This window comes from Chelonoidis abingdonii, unplaced genomic scaffold, assembly GCF_003597395.2.
Source record: "Chelonoidis abingdonii isolate Lonesome George unplaced genomic scaffold, CheloAbing_2.0 scaffold0469, whole genome shotgun sequence".
Classification (NCBI taxonomy): Eukaryota; Metazoa; Chordata; order Testudines; family Testudinidae; genus Chelonoidis; species Chelonoidis abingdonii.
This window is the reverse complement of record NW_027424730.1, coordinates 1-5383: the sequence shown is the minus strand read 5'-3', so window position 1 is coordinate 5383 and position 5383 is coordinate 1. Positions and strand designations below refer to the sequence as shown.

Here is a 5383-nt window from a genome sequence, read left to right as displayed (position 1 = left end):
GAACCGTTAGTCAAAGACATGTTACTGGGCTCAACGAAGGGGTAAATGAATGAAATACTCTGGCCAGGGAAACGTGAGGTCTGACTAGATGACCTGATGATCCCTTCTGGCCTCAGACTCAATGAATCTACCTTTTATGGACCATCTTAACCCTTCTTTGTATCTTCTGTACCTCATCACCTCTTGTGAGGACTCCGGCTGAATCACCACTTTGAAAGACCCAGGAAATATCCACCAGATCCTCCTCTATTTCCTCAACACCCTACTGGAGTCCAGTGAATTGCAAGGCCTTCATTTTCCATGGCAGAAGCTGGTCTGAGAACATGCACCCTTACTATAATTGTGGTGGTGTCTACCGGCCCAGACTGAGACCACAACCCCCTGCTGAGAGCCGATGAAGGGACGTGAAAAAGATCCCCTGTTCCAGAAACAGACAACGGCTGAGAGAAACAAAGGACCCTTATCCCCACTTTTCAGGCTCGGGCACAGAGCGAGAGTAAAGTGACTTTCGCTGAGTTCGCACAGGGAGTTGGGACTTAAACGCAGACGTACTCACTTGTGTCCATAAGTGGCATATCCTGGATGACTTCTCCAAAACAAGTGAGTGTCACTTTGCAAGTGAACTTGGTCCTGCTCCTCCATTACTCCAAGCTTATTTCGTGGGTGCTGGTGACGATCTGGATCCCATTGCTTTATTCCAGGTTTCCCTTCTCCGTACCAGAGCTGGCTTTCCCATCACTTCTCAAGCCACCTGAACATCTACCTAGCTATAACCCAGCACCCGGCATGTCACACGGGCTGTCTCCCCAGTCAGGTCATCATAAGACGGCTCGCTGACAGAGACAGATGGAGCCACTGAGTTACTGAGGCAGGCTGAGAAATACAAAGGGCAAGTTTCAATAGAGAAAGAAGGGCAGAAGACTCCATGAATTCCCTGCGCCATGAAGGATACTACAGTGATGGGTGTTACAGAATCATAGAATAGCAGGGTTGGCAGAGACCTCAGGAGGTCATCTAGTCTAACCCCCTGCTCAAAGCAGAACTAATCCCCAGACAGATTTTTGCCCTGGATCCCTAAATGGCTCCCTCAAGGATTGAACTCATAACCCTAGATTGCAGGCCAATGCTCAAACCGCTGAGCTATCCTCCCTCTCTTGGAGGCGGCTACTGTCATTCCCCTAATTTGTGAGCCTCAATTTCATGGTGATGTTAGAAGGAAGAAAGATAGAAACCATTGAACAAAAGCCTCTTTCTAGCTATCCGAACAATCCCGAAGCACTTTCTGTCTCTCCAGCTACACTCCTTTCTTGTGCAAGATCCTCCAGCTCTTTATTACTAATTATTCACGTATACACATCCCCTTTCTCCATCCATCCATCAGACCTGTCCTTTCTACCCATTCCCTCATATCCATCTTTTCCCTTCCAGTCATTCCCTCCTTCTAGCCACAGTATCTAGCTCTCTATCCATCCAACCTCCATATCTATCACTGCATCCATCCATCCCGGTTTCCCCATTCCACTCCTAGATCCACATCTCTCGATTGTATTTCTATGTCACCCTGGGATCTGGGCACAGTCCTCGCTTACCCTTAGACGAGGCTGGTTTCCAGGTAACCCTCATCCACCCCCACCGTGCACAGCCACAGATACTCACCCAAGCACTCGCTGGTGTTCGTGCATGGAGTAATCCGCTCCCTTTCTCTGGGTGGGTCACTTGACAGGTGTAGATGTCCCCCTGCTCCCAGCTCTCCCTGGTGATGTTCACTTGGCTCTGGCCCACATAGGTGCCGTCTGTGCCCTTCCCAACAGAGAAGTGGCATGGTGGGAAGGTTCCTCTTCTCGCCCTTCACCAGCCATTCCACATTGGCTGAATTCTCAGGAGGGAGGCAAACCACCTCCAGATCTGCTTCTCCATGGTGTTGCGCTCACAGGAGGGGCCCAGGAGGCGAACCTCAGATGAATAAGAGCCTCACATACTGGCGAGCGGAAGAGAGAAAATGGATACCAGCTCAGAATCATGAATCAATTGCATTTCTACAGCACTGAGCACAACATGCTCAAGTCCTGAATGACAAACAGAGAGAGGAAAGTTTTACCTTTCCCTCCTTCCTTCCCTCGGCACCTTTCCATCTCTCTAGCACTCTTATTCTTGTCATCTCTCCAGCTATCCTGCCTCATGCCTTGCTTTTCCATCCATACGGCCACTTCTGTACCTCCATTTGTCCACCCACCTTAGCCCATGCTCTGTACCCATCCTTCACTCTCTCTTCCCTTCCTCTCTGTCCATTCCACACATCCATCCCTTTTCTTCTCTATCCTCCCTTCCATGGACTCTATCATTCTATCTCCCCCACTCCCTCCGACACTCTAGTGCACCCTTCTGCCTCAGTCCTTTCGTCATTCTCTGGCACCCCCAAATCATAGCTCACCATTCGTGATCTCCACATCTATCTTTTACGGGATGGGGTGTGCTCCACACTGCACTGGTAGGTGTTGTGCGCCAGGTCCCCAGGCAGGGACGGTGAGCTGGCTGATGAGGGTGAAGGCCCTGCCACTGCTCTGTGCCGTGGCTAGAGGACTTAAGTCTTAATCCTGTTGGTCACTCTGCCGGAATTCCACTTGATGTTCCACGGGCTCCAGGAAATAGACCGGTCACTAGGCAGGCTACAGTCACCTCAACCCTTCACAAGTGGGGCTCCCGGCGACATCGGTCACAACAGGGGAACAAAAGAGAACACAGAGGGGGCTTGTGGGAGCTCTGTCTCTAGAGAGAAAGGCAATCAGGATGTTTCAGAACTGAGAATTCCTAAACCCAAAAAATGGTGGGGACTCCAACCTCAGAAGGGGTTCTACAGAGCTTGCATAAAACCCAGGAGTCTGGCCGTCAGCCCGCTCACCTCTCCACTCCACCACACCCCGCTCCTTCCAGACTCACAGATAGACCCTAGGAGCCCTGACTCCCAACCCCCTACACACACAAACCCACTAGATCTCTCAGTTCTTTTAAGAGCTTGTATGATGCATACAGATGAGATGTGCTGCAAGGAAACATTTTGAATAGCTATCATCTCACTATCTTCCCTTTCCACCGATCGGTCTATCCCAGAATAGCTAACCATTAGAAGAAGAGTAGAGCTGGGAGCCAGAATTCCTGGGTGCTTCTGGGGGGGGGCTGGACTGGGGTCTTGTGGCTGTTGAGAACGGGTGGGGGACTGGGAGCCAGAACTCCTGGTTCTGTTCCCTGGTTCCAGGACAGCAGTAAAGTCTCGTTCTTCACACACATGCACCCTATGGCAGGTTCACCCCCACCCCCTAGAGACTTCAATCTTTTCAGAGGTCTGCAGACTACGTGACCAAATCTCTGGTGAGATGCAGCAAATGACCAATAGGGACTGAAAAGGGGAAGTTGAGACAAGTGACAGTTATTTTTTCACCCCAGTGTTTGCCCCCATCCAATCCAATTTTCACACCTTCTCGCCAGCTTCAACACTGACAGTTCCTGCGTGGGCGTCACTGAGCGATAACAACCTATAATTATCTTTGGTGACCATTTGGGGGAAGAAGAGGGGATGCCCAACAGGCAAAGAAACCTCAGATGAACAATCCGATTGACACAGACCTCAGTGGGATGCAGGGACACAACTCCCCAGTCTACAGTGCTGGGCCGTTACCCACCATGTCTGAGAATTTGGTGAGTAAATTAGAGGAAAGTGGCTGCTATTGGGGTGAGTACAGGGGGTCTTTTAACCCCATCAGAATGAGCCCTTTAGAGAAGAAAACTTTATAGAGAGAGGAGCAGGATTCTTGGGTTCTCTCTCCAACTCCAGCAGGGGAGTGGGGTCTGGTGTTGGGGGAGGGGGCTGGAAGCCAGGACTCCTGGGTTCTCTCCCTGGCTCTGGGAGGGGAGTGGGGTCTGGTGTTGGGTTAGGGGGCTGGAAGCCAGGACTCCTTGGTTCTCTCCCTGGGTCTGGGAGGGGAGTGGGTTCTGGTGGTTAGAGCAGGGTGTGGGGGCTGGAAGCCAGGACTCCTGGGTTCTCTCCTCAGCTCTGGGAGGGGAGCTGGGGTCTAGTGGGTTAGAGGTGGGGGTGGCCGGGATGGGTAACACAGGCCAGGCTGTGCCTCTGCCCCCAGGCAGAGATGGGGGAACAGAGGTGCTTTTCTCACACTCCACCTATAAGCTGTGATAACAGCTTTGAAAGGGGTCCAGAGCTGGGCTAGCAGGGGGCTGCACATCAGGAGTGAGGGACACCGGCAGGGCTGCAGGGGAGCCGAGGGCTGGACTATCAAGGGGCTGCACATAAGGAGTGAGGGGCACTGGCAGGGCTGCAGGGGATGCAGGTCGGGAGTGAGGGCCCCAGCAGAGCGGCAGGGGAGCGCAGGGCTGGGCTAGCAGAGAGCCGCGGGTTGGGAGTGAGGGGCACTGAGAGGGCAGGGCTGGGCTAGCAGGGGCTGCAGGGTGGGAGTGAGGGGCACCGGCAGGGCTGGGGTTGGAGGAGGGCTGGCAGGGGCTCTAGGTCGGGAGTGATGGGCACTGGCAGAACTGCAGGGTGCAGAGCTGGGTTGGCAGGGGCTGCGAGTCGGGAGTGAGGGGCACCAGCAGGGTTGTGGGGGGCAGGAGAGCAGGTCGGGAGTGAGGGGCACCAGCAGAGCTGTGGGGGGCAGGGCTGGGCTAGCAGGGGCTGCAGGTCGGGAGTGAGGGGCACTGGCAGAGCTCTGGGGGACAGGGCTGGGCTAGCAGGGGATCCAGGTTGGGAGTGAGGGGCACCGACAGGGCTGGGCTAGCAGAGGCTGCAGTTCGGGAGTCAGGGACACCGGCAGGGCTTGGGGGGACAGGGCTGGGCTAGCAGAGGCTGCAGGTTGGGAGTGAGGGGCACTGGCAGGGCTGGGGGGGTGTCAGGGCTGGGCTAGCAGGGGGCTGTGGGTCAGGAGTGAGGGCCAACAGCAAAGTTGGGAGCAGCCCAGGGCTGGGCTAGCAAAGGGCTAAAATTTGGGAGGGAGGGGCACCAGTAGAGCTGTAGAGGAGCCGGGGCTGCAGGTTGGGAGTGAGGGGCTCCGGCAGGGCTGGTCTGGCAGAGGCTGCAGTTTGGGAGTGGGGGGCACTGGCAGAGTTGGGTGGGAGAAGCCAGGACTGGGCTAGCAGGGGCTGCATGTCGGTAATGGGGAAACCAGCAGAGTGGGGGGGGACCCCAGGGCTCAGCTATCAGGGGCTGCGGGTCAGGACTGAGGGCACTTAGCAGATACGGGGTGCTCAGAGTTACGGGGCTGCAACTAGACATTCGGGGGAACAGCTGAATTCTTTTAAGGGGATTTTATTGTCTCCTATCTTTAGCCCAGTAACAAATATTTGTGAACAAAATCTTTCTAAATTGAGGAACAAATTT

At 54.4% G+C, this 5383-nt stretch overlaps 1 pseudogene; it reads right to left on the bottom strand.

Annotated features, from left to right (window-relative positions):
• Positions 1-508: 508 nt before the first annotated feature.
• LOC142046023 (Ig mu chain C region secreted form-like) lies at positions 509-1953 on the bottom strand (annotated as a pseudogene).
• Between the last annotated feature and the right edge of the window lie 3430 nt (positions 1954-5383).